Raw genomic sequence first — 12297 nt, 5'->3', positions numbered from 1 at the left:
AGCCTTCTTTATGGTTTAACTGACACATCCATACAGGACTACTGGAAAACCATAGCTTTGACTACAGAACTATATATTTTCTGTTTGTTGTAGAGTCACTCAGTCATGTCTGACTCTTTGTGACCCCATGGACTGCAGCACACCAGGCTTCCCTATCCATCACTAACTCCTGGAGCTTACTCAATCACATGTCCATTGAGTTGGTAATGTCATCCAACCATCTCATCCTCTATTATCCCCTTCTCCTCCTGCCTTTAATCTTTCCCAGCATCAGGGTCTTTTCAAATGAGTCAGCTCTTCGCATCAGGTGGCCAAAATCTTGGAGTTTCAGCTTCAACATCAGTCCTTCCAATGAATATTCAGGACTGATTTCTATTAGGATGTAGTGGTTGGATCTCCTTGCAGTCCAAGAGACCCTCATGAGTCTTTTCCAATACCACAGTTTAAAAACATAAATTCTTCAGTGTTCAGCTTTCTTTATAGTCCAACTCTCACATCCATACACAACTACTGGAAAAACCATAGCCATGACTAGATGGACTTTTGTTGGCAAAGTAATGTCTCTGCTTTTTAATATGCTGTCTAGCTTGCTCATAACCTTCCTTCCAAGGAGTAAGCGTCTTTTAATTTCAGGACTGCAATCACCACCTGCAGTGATTTTGGAGCCCCCTCCCCCAATAAAGCCTGTCACTGTTTCCATTGCTTCCCCATCTTTTTGCCATGAAGTGATGGGACCAGATGCCATGAACTTAGTTTTTTGAATGTTGAGTTTTAAGCCAGCTTTTTCACTCTCCTCTTTCACTTTCATCAAGAGGCTCTTTAGTTCTTCTTTTCTTTCTGCCATAAGGGTGGTGTCATCTGCATATCTGAGGTTACTGATATTTATCCCAGCAATCTTGATTCCAGCTTGTGCTTCTTCCAGCCCAGTATTTCTTATGACATACTCTGCATGTAAGTTAAATAAGCAGGGTGACAATATACAGCCTTGACATGCTCCTTTCCTGATTTAGAGCCACTCTGTTGTTCCGTGCCCAGTTCTAACTGTTGCTTCCTGACCTGCATACAGATTTCTCAAGAGGCAGGTCAGGTGGTCTGGTATTCCCATCTTTTGAAGAATTTTCCAGTTTATTGTGATCCACACAGTCAAAGGCGTTGGCATAGTCAATAAAGCAGAAATAGATGTTTTTCTGGAACTCTCTTACTTTATTGAGGATCCAGCAGATGCTGGAAATTTGATTTCTAGTTCCTCTGTCTTTTCTAAATCCAGCTTGAACATGTGGAAGTTTATGGTTCATGTATTATTAAAGCCTGGCTTGGAGAATTTTGAGCATTACTTTACTAGCATGTGAGATGAGTGCAATTGTGCGGTAGTTTGAGCATTCTTTGGCATTACCTTTCCTAGGGATTGGAATGAAAACTGACATTTTCCAGTCCTGTGGTCACTGATGAGTTTTCCAAATTTGCTGGCATATTGAGTGCAGAAAGTGAAGAGGAACTAAATAGCCTCTTGATGAAAGTGAAAGAGGAGAGCGAAAAAGTTGGCTTAAAGCTCAACATTCAGAAAACGAAGATCATGGCATCTGGTGCCATCACTTCATGGGAAATAGATGGGGAAACAGTGTCAGACTATTTTTGGGGGCTCCAAAATCACTGCAGATGGTGACTGCAGCCATGAAATTAAAAGACTCTTACTCCTTGGAAGAAAAGTTATGACCAACCTAGATAGCATATTGAAAAGCAGAGACCTTACTTTGCTAACTAAGGTCTGTCTAGTCAAGGCTATGGTTTTTCCAGCGGTCATATACGGATGTGAGAGTTGGACTGTGAAGAAAGCTGAGGGCTGAAGAATTGATGCTTTTGAACCGCGGTTGTGGAGAAGACTCTTGAGAGTCCCTTGGACTGCAAGGAGATCCAACCAGTCCATTCTGAAGGAGATCAGCCCTGGGATTTCTTTGGAAGAAATGATCCTGAAGCTGAAACTCCAGTACTTTGGCCACCTCATGCAAAGAGTTGACTCATTGGAAAAGACTCTGATGCTGGGAGGGATTCGGGGCAGGAGGAGAAGGGGACAACAGTAGATGAGATGGCTGGATGGCATCATTGGCTTGATGGACGTGAGTCTGAGTGAACTCCGGGAGCTGGTGATGGACAGTGAGGCCTGGCATGCTGCGATTCATGGGGTCGTCAAGAGTAGGACACGACTGAGCAACTGAACTGAACTGAACTGAGTGCAGCACTTTCACAGCATCATCTTTTAGAATTTGAAATAGCTCAACTGGAATTCCATCACCTCCACTAACTTTGTTCATAGTGATGCTTCCTAAGGCCCACTTGACTTCACATTCCAGGATGTCTGGCTCTAGGTGAGTGATCATATCATCGTGATTATCTGGGTCATGAAGATCTTTTTTTTGTACAGTTCTTCTGTGTATTCTTGCCACCTCTTCTTAATATCTTCTGCTTCTGTTAGGTCCATACCATTTCTGTCCTTTACTGAGCCCATCTTTGCGTGAAATTATCCCTTGGTATCTCTAATTTTTCTTGAAGAGATCTCTAGTCTTTCCCATTCTATCATTTCCCTCTATTTCTTTGCAGTGATCATTGAGGTAGGCTTTCTCATCTCTGCTTGCTATTCTTTGGAACTCTGCATTCGAAGGGGCACATCTTTCCTTTTCTACTTTGCTTTTTGCTTTCCTATAGCTACTGCATATTTGCTGACTTCCAACATGAAATGTTTCAGTGTCTCCTGCCATTAGGATAGCTACAGAGAATACAGGTGTGAACCAAGAATAACCTAGTCTGTAAGAACCATCACCTCAAACTCCTGGAATTTTCACTCTGAAATCCATGTAAGGGGGCAGCCTGGTGATGAATCTGTAACACAATGGGATAGTTGCCATAAAACAGGTAGAAACAGAATGCTGTGAGAACACGAGGGAAGGAATAAATTATTCTGCCAGGGTGGCCAAGAGATGGTTCTTGGGAGAAAGTTAACAGGATTTCAAAGTATGACCAACAGTTGTGCTAAGCAGATTACTACTCCAGGTAGAGGAAAGAGCCTGGGTAAAAGTCCCAAGTCTAGATAGGCACAGAGCCTATTGAGGAAACAATGGGAGAGCTAGTCTGGCTGAAGTGGAAAGCAAATAATACCAGCGCATTTACATTCCATTATAGTGAGAAATGAGCCTAAACTCAAGTAATGGTAGACTGGATGCAGGAGAAGGGTTAACCTCGGGACATAGGTGAGGGAGGGAGGAGCAGCAGGAGTTAAGCGTGACTGAAGTTTGCACTTCGGGGGCACTTCTGTACTCTGACACTATCACTAGGGGAGGAAAACCCAGGGTGGGCAGGTTTGGACACTTTGACCCCATTGAATGACTCCTCTGGCTAAATGTTAAGGAATGTTCTTCATTTTCATTTTCTGATGTGAATTTTTCTTCTGTGAATTTTTTTCTTTCATTTTTGAAGACATCACTCTCTTGCATTTCTTCTTACCTATCCAAACCCTCCTTCTCAAGCGTGCAGACAAAAAGATGCATCTGAAGGAAGCCCTCTGAAATAGGCTATGGTTCCTATCTCTTGTCTATGCTCTCTTACTATGGTAATTTCCCATTTTACAGCTTCTCAATTACCACCTAAACTGGTGACTTCCAATTCCATGTCTGCATCCTTCATCTCTCTCTGGATTCCAGACCTTTTTGTGCAACTGCCTACTGAACATTTCCAGCTGGGTGTCCTACAGGCACCTCAAACTCAACATCCAAAACTGCACTCTCATCTTCCCAAGCCAAACCTGCTCCCACGTATGTTTCATCTCAGCAGATGACTCCTCCATCTACTTGGCTGCCCAGGCTCCTCAACACAATTCTAAGTTTCATAGGACCATGTCATTCTTGGTGTCCGCTAGCACAGTGAGTGGCCCACACATAGCAGATGGGTGTAGGCACAACAAATGAAGGAGGCGGATCGGGTCCTTAGGTTTCTGACTTCTGTCAATCTCCTTGGAATAAAAGCCATTCTCTACCCTCCTCCTATCCCGTTTTGGTCTGAATTGATCAAACCGAGCACTATTTGCTTCAGAAAGACGTCCCTAAGTATCATCCCACCTCCGTCCATGATCTGCTAAATGTTGTAATTTCCTGTATATGCCCCAGTCATAGTTCATAGCAAATGACTTTCACGACAAGTGCATCCACCAACTCCCTAAAGGAAGAAGCAGGTATCTTCTTTATATCCTACTCCCTACTTGCTTGATGGAAGGAAGCAAAGAAGGAAGGACAAACTGACAGGAATTCTGCAGTTAAAAATGAGTATGGGGCTTGGAAGCAGTCTATGGCAGAGACAGATGTGAATTATCCATGGTGATGCCACTGGGGTGATTGCTTCTGCCCTGGAGGATGTGTGAGGGACACACGCTTCCATGTCTGTAGGAGCTGAGATGGAAGGTGGTCTCCAGTAATGAGTAACAAGGACTGGCAAGAATGTTCCCATCTAAAAGACAATTACTTTGAAGAAGTGCTAGTCCAGGGTAGCCAGATCTTCTGATCTCTCTCTCTCTTTTTTTTTTCCAAAAGAAATCGAAATAAATATATTTCTGAACGAGAAATCTCCTACATTTTAAATGCTGGTCAAACTAAAAATAGAGAAGGCAATGGAAACCCACTCCAGTACTCTTGCCTGGAAAATCCCATGGACGAAGAAGCCTGGTAGGCTGCAGTCCATGGGGTCGCTACTAGTTGGACATGACTGAGCGACGTCACTTTCACTTTTCACTTTTATGCATTGGAGAAGGAAATGGCAACCCACTCCAGTGTTCTTGCCTGGAGAATCCCAGGGATGGGGGAGCCTGGTGGGCTGCCGTCTATGGGGTCGCACAGAGTCGGACACGACTGAAGTGACTTAGCAGTAGCAGCAAACTAAAGAATGTAAAAGTCGCTCAGTCCTGTCCGACTGTTTGCGACCCCACAGACTATACAGTCCATGGAATTCTCCAGGCCAGAATTCTGGAGTAGGTAGCCAATCCCTTCTTCAGGGGATCTTCCCAACCCAGGGATTGAACCCAGGTCTCTTGCATTGCAGGCAGATTCTTTACCAGCTGAGCCACCAAGGAAGCCCAAGAATACTGGAGTGGGATTGAACCAGGGTCTCCTGCATTGCAGGTGGTTTCTTTACCAGCTGAGCTACCAGGAAAGCTGGTCAAACTAAACATTAGGCCAGATTCAGGCTTTAGCTTGACAAATTGTAATCTCTAGTACAAAACATTGAAGAATGTTGACTTTTAAACCATCAGATTGTGAAGAATTCCCTGGTGGTCCAGTGGTTAGGATGCTGTTCTTCCACTGCAGAAGGCATGGGTTTGATCCCTGGTCAGGGAATTAAGATTCTGCATGCCACATGGCCAAAACCGAAATGAAACACTATCAATTTTTGTATATATTGAAAATGAGACAGAGGCCACATTCAAAAGGGAAAAGTAAAAATGCAAATGGGGAAATCTATCTATAAGAACACCCTCATCAGTCGATAGCTGAGTTAACTTAGGAAACACATGTTTGAAGAAAATGGAAAATTTATAAAAGGTGTCGTTGAATTGAATATTGAATCAGGTTCTTGATTTGATTTTGGAGTAGAAATGAGCCATATATGAAAGAAGTCCAGTACTGAAAAATGAGGGATTTGTTCAATAGTTTCTTAGGTCCTTGTGTTATATTCAATAACACTGCAGAAAAAGCAAATCTCATAGAATCCAAATACGAAAGTGTATCTAAGTCACTGAACTCTCTGCTCACCTCAGGAATGAATTGTGCAATTTGGGGAACTGATTTTAATAAAGAATTGGACTATGTTTTAAATTATATTAAAATTACTTTTACGCTTTGAACATTATTAAAAAAACCATATGAACTAAGTACTTCATTAAATCCTATTGCAAACCTATGAATTATTTTTATTCTCATTTTTTCACACTAAGAAACAATTGATCGGAAAGATTTGTTCATTCATTCATTCATGTGACAAATATTTATTTGATTTAATATGCTGGGCATACAACAGTGAACAAAGCAGACAAAAAATCCCTGCCTTCATGGAACTTATTCTCCTGGTAAAATCAAGTAGTCACAGAGACATAATGATTAGTCTTCCTTTCAGACACAGAGCTGTCCTTGAACCCAGGCCTCCTGTTAAATCATTTACAAAACATCCAGCAAGTGGTCAGCACTCTTTAGCAGTAGCAGTTTTGAGGAGCCAGCAGGGGGCAGACCTACGACAATGGAAGTTCTCACGGCAGCTAAGTAGCCTCTGGCCCTCTCCCCAGCTTCATGACCTCAGCAGAGAGCCCTCCATGCAGTCTGTGACAGTGGAGATTACATCTGCTCTGTCATGGAAGAGCTTCTGTGAAAATACATCAGCAAATAAGATTTTAAAGGATGTGAGCGCTTGTAAAATCCTACGTATTTGTGTAATGCTTGATACAGTATGTTTTATATAATATTATACAAATAACTGAATACATAGATTAGCCAGCTGTGAAATTTTCAGCAATCTCAGAAAATGTGGAGTGGTGTTTTAGGTGGTTGAGTTAGCTTTAATGATGCTGCTTTAAAGAAGTGTCATTTGGGCCTTCCCTCAGGGTTCAGTAGTTAAAACTCCGCACTCCCACCTCAGGGGGCTTGGGTTTGATCCCTGGTTAGGGAACCAGATCCCACATGCTGCAACTAAGGGTTTGCATGCCGCAGCTAAAGATCCCACATGCTGCAAGGAAGGGATGATCCTGTGTGCCACAACTAAGTCCTGCAGCCAAATAAATAAAAATTATATATATATATATATATATATATATATATATATATATATATCATATCACGTGATCTAGTTGCTCAGTAGTGTCCGACTCTTTGCGACCCCATCGTCTGCCAGGCTCTCTGTCCATGGGATTCTCCAGGCAAGAATACTGCAGTGGGTTGCCAGTTCCTTCTCCAGGGAATCTTCCTGACCCAGGAATCAAACCTGGGTCTCCCACATTGCAAGCAGATTTTCTTTTACCATCTGAGCCACCATAAACATATACATATATGGGTTCCCCAGGTGGTGTTAGTGGTAGAGAACCTGCCTGCCAATGCAGGAGAACTAAGAGGCGCTGGTTCCATCCCTGGGTTGGGAAGAATTCCTGGAAGAGGTCAAGCAACCCACTCCAGTATTCTTGCCTGGAAAATTCCATGGACAAAAGAGCCTGGTGAGCTACAGTCCATAGGGTTGCAAAGAGTCGGACACGACTGGAGCAACTTAGCACATGCACATATATATGTGTGTGAGTGTGTGTGTTCAGTTGCTTCAGCTGTGCTTGAATCTTTGTGATCCTATGGATCGTAGCCCACCAGACTCCTTTGTCCATGGGATTTTCCCAGCAAGAACACTGGAGTGCATTCCATGCCCACCTCCAGGGGATCTTCCTAACCCAGGGATCAAACGTGTATCTTCTGCATTGCAGGCAGATTCTTTACCACTGAGCCACTGAGGAAGTCCATAAATATATTTAGCTGTCCTTAGAAACATTTAATTTCTGCCGGCAGTTGAGAGGCACAGGCAAATAGAGCCAGACACAGGAAGAGCTACTGAGAAGAGCTGACCTCCAGGGAGATGACAAGTGGACATCCCCTCATTTGTACACTGAACAAACATTTGTGGGTTTCCTACCATGTCTGTTTTGTTCATTGCTGTATTCTTAGTACCTCCAAACAAACTCGCTGCCGTGACTATATTAATGGGTTTATATTGGGTAGTAAGTGCTATGATGAAAAGTAGCACAGGATGAAAGAAGGAGATGGGGAAAGGGGAGGTGGTATTTGTCAGAGTAACTGAAGACAGCTGCCTCAATAAACAAACCCATGCAATCTTACTAGCTTACCCAACAAAGGTTTTTTTCTCTCCCAAAATTCAATTGCAGTTGGTGACTCAGGGGCCCGAGCTCCCTCCATCTTATTTCCAGGTTCTCCAAGGCAGGAGAAGAAAGGAGCAAAGGAAAATCCATGTTGATTTGGAATGAAATGAAAGTGCAGTATGGTGGACCTCTGGGGGAAGAGGAATTCAGACAGAGAAAACAGCAAAGAGAGTAAAGCTGAGCAAAGTGGGAAATCAACCACCCTTCTTAGACCTGTAAGAAAAGTGGGGTCACAGGGCAAACTCCCCAAATTGGAGAGACCCACGAGAGGATATAGAGAATCACAACTTCCTAGAGTAGAAACCTCTGCAGGAACCAAGGCTGGATAGGAAAACCTGAACTGTAATTCAGGAATTGCTGGAGGCTTAGTGTGGACAACTCTGAGAGTCACAAACTCCAGGGAGACCCAGTCGTCAGGGGGTCCCACACATCTGTGAGTTTCACCTCTTGGATCTCTACCACGTGCTCACAGTGAATATCAGAAATATTCTGGCATGGAAAAAGGAACCATTTTGAAATATTTCAGAGCATTCTGTTCTTCTTAACAAGAACTTCCCTGAGGAGAAACTTTCACCAGAGCCTAAGCTGCTTGGGCTTTAATGGAGCCCAGCTGAACTGTGGGCAGGGCCGTGCCCAACTCCAGCGTCCTCTAGCCATCTAGCCTTACTTAAGAGAAGCACATGCGAAGTTCAAAATCCAGAGACACAACCTCGCCAAAAGCTTGAGACCTAATCATAGACTAAAATGTTTCCTAGCCCCCTACATCTTACCATGTAGCACTAAAGGCCAATACCTCATGCCTGGCTAGCAAGAAAATTTTACAAGGCATACTAAAAGGCAAAAATATAGTTGGAATAGAGAAAGATCAAGCATTAGAACCAGATTCATATATGGCCAGGATGCTGGAATGATCAGATTGGGAAATTAAAACAACTATGATTAAAAAGCTAAGGGCTCTGATGAATAAAGGAGACAGTATACAAGTACTGATGGGCAGTGCAAGCAGAGAAATGGAAATTCGAGGAACTAAAAGAAATGCTAGAGCTCAAAAACACTGTAAAGAAATGAAGAATGCCTCTGATGGACTTAGAGTAGATTGCACATGATTGAAGAAAGGGTGCATGGGTACCCTTGTAGGAGATGCAGCTCTTCATGCCCTTGAACTTGGTCTGCTAGGTGGGGCTGTTGATGATGCACTGGAAGGGGTAGGGGCTCTTCCTGCCACTTGGGGCCACAGGGGCCCAGCACCATACATGACTTGTCCCCATCCTTCCTCTTCTCATGACTGCTTTTCAGCATCATACTGGAAGTCCTAGCCAAGGCAGCGAAGAATACGAAAAGTTATACAGTTTGGGAAGGAGGAAATAAAACTGTTTGCAGAGGATATGATTATTTATGCAGAAAAATCCAGTAGAATCAACAACAAATTCCCCCCCCCCCATAAAATCCATTATACATTATAGCAAGGTTGCAGGATGCAAGGATAATATACAAAAGCCAACTGTTTTCCTATACACACCAGCAATGAACAAGTGGAGCTAAAATTAAAAGCACAATACCACTTATACTAGTACCCCCTCAAAATGAACTACTTAGGCATACATCTAACAAAACACGCACAAGATGTACATGAAGAAACTACAAAAACGGGGGAAAGAAATGGAAGAACAATTACGCAAATGGAGAGATGGTCCATGTTCCTGAATAGGAATATTGCATATTGCCAAGATGTCAGCTCTTCCCAACTTGACCTATAGATCCAACGCAATTCCAATCAAAATCCCAGCAAGTTATTTTGTAGATATCCACTAACTGATTCTCAAGTTCATACAGAGAGGTAAAAACCTAGTATAGCCGACACAAAGTTGAAGGAGAAGAACAAAAGTTAAGACTGCTGAAACAACTCAACTTCAAATCTTCCTCTAAAGCTGCAGTAATCAGTACAGTGTAGTACTGGTGAAAGAACAGACAAATCAGTGAAACAGAGAGCCCAGTAACAGACTCATAAATAGAGTCAACTGACCTTTGACAAAAGAGCAAAGATAGGTTTTTCAATAAATAGTGCTGGAACAACTGGACAGCCACATGCAAAAAAAAAAAAAAAACAAATCTAGACACAAATCCTATACCCTTCACAAAAATTAACTCAAATGGATCAGAGACCTAAATGTACAAAATGTAAAATGATAAAAATCCTAGAAAATAACATAGGAGAAAACCTAGGTGACCTTGGGTATGACAATGACTTTTCAGATATAACTTCAAAGGTGCTATCCATGAAAAAAAAAATCGATAAGTTGGACTTCATTAACATTAAAAACTTCTGCTCTGTGAAAGATTACATCAAGAAAATGAGAAGACAGGCCACAGATTGGGAGAAATATTTGCAAAAGACACAGTTGATAAAGGACTGTTCTCTAAAATATTCAAAAGATTCTTCAAAATAAAAAATAAGAAAGTAACCCAATTTAAAAATGGGCCGAAGACCTTAATAGACACCTCACTGAAGAAGATATACAGATGGCAAATAAGCACATGCAAAGATGCTCCACTTCATATGTTATCAGGGAAATGCAAATTAAAACAACAATGGCATACCACTACAAGCTTCTTCAGTTCAGTTCAGTTCATTTCAGTTCAGTTCAGTTGCTCAGTCGTGTCTGACTCTTTGTCCACACTGGTGTAATGGAGTACTGGAGTTTCAGTTTCAGCATCAGTCCTTCCAAAGAACACCCAGGGATGATCTCCTTCAGAATGGGCTGGTTGGATCTCCTTGCAGTCCAAGGGACTCTCAACAGTCTTCTCCAACACCACAGTTCAAAAGCATCAATTCTTCGGCGCTCAGCTTTCTTCACAGTCCAACTCTCACATCCATACATGACTACTGGAAAAACCATAGCCTTGACTAGACGGACCTTTGTTGGCAAAGTAATGTCTCTGCTTTTGAATATGCTATCTAAGTTGGTCATAACTTTCCTTCCAAGGAGTAAGCGTCTTTTAATTTCATGGTTGCAATCACCATCTGCAGTTATTTTGGAGCCTAAAAAAATAAAGTCTGACACTGTTTCCACTGTCCCTCCCTCCTAATCCTTGGTAAACACTGATACCTTTTCTACTCCAAAGTTTTGCCTGTTTCAGTGTGTCATATAGTGGGAAACATACTATGGAGCCTTTTCAGATTGGCTTCTTTCATTCAGTAATGTGCATTTAAGATTCCTCCGTGTCTTTTCATACCTTGGTAGCTCATTTCTTTTTAGAACTGAATAGTATTTCATTGCCTGGGTACGCCACGGTTTATCCATTTACCTACAGAAGGACATCTTGGTTGCTTCCAAGTTTTGCCAATTATGAATAAAGCTGCTGTAAATATCTCTGTGCAGGTTTCTGTGTGGCTGTAAGTTAGCAATTCCTTTGGGTGAATATCAAGTAATGCGATTACTGAAGTATGTTTAATTTTGTCAGAAAATTCCAATGGTCTTCTGCAATGACTGTACCAGTTTGCATTCCCACCAGCAAAGAATGAGAGTCCCTGTTTACTGCAAATCCTCACTATCATTTGGTGTTATCAGTGTTCTGGATTTTGGCCTTTCTAATAACCTCATGCTGGAGAAGGAAATGGCAACCCACTCCAGTACTCTTGCCTGGAAAATTCTGTGGGTGGAGGAGCCTGGTAGGCTATAGTCCATGGGATTGCAAAGAGTCGGACACGACTGAGCAACTTCACTGACTTCAATAACCTCATGTGAAGAGTTGACTCATTGGAAAAGACTCTGATGCTGGGAGGGATTGGGGGCAGGAGGAGAAGGGGACAACCGAGGATGAGATGGCTGAACGGCATCACCGACTCGATGGACATGAGTTTGAGTGAACTCCGGGAGTTGGTGATGGACCGGGAGGCCTGGCGTGCTGCGATTCACGGGGTCGCAAAGAGTCGGACACGACTGAGCCTGAGCGACTGAACTGAACTGAACTGAGGAGGGAGGGAGGAGGGAAGGGATTAGCAGGCAGAACACAGAGGAGTCTTGGGGCAGTGAAAGTATTCTGTATGATAATGTAATGGTGAATACGTCATTATACATTTGTCCAAACCCACAGAATGTACAACACTGAGTGAATCCTAACAGAAACTCTGGACTTTGGGTGATGGATGTGTCCATGGGGAGGCTGTGTATGGGGGTGGTAGGAGAGGGGCAGGCTGTATACGGAAATATCTCTTTACTTTCTGCTCAGTTTTGCTATGAACCTACTACTGCTCTAAAAAACCAAAGTCTACTGGAAAAAAAAAAAAGCAAGGCATGCTTGTCTTGTTCCAGAAATAGCAGAGAAACCACTGCGGTTTCTCTCCAGTGGAAGAGAGG

This window comes from Capra hircus, chromosome 20 (assembly GCF_001704415.2).
Source record: "Capra hircus breed San Clemente chromosome 20, ASM170441v1, whole genome shotgun sequence".
NCBI classification, from domain to species: Eukaryota; Metazoa; Chordata; class Mammalia; order Artiodactyla; family Bovidae; genus Capra; species Capra hircus.
Note: the sequence above shows the minus strand (reverse complement) of the source record.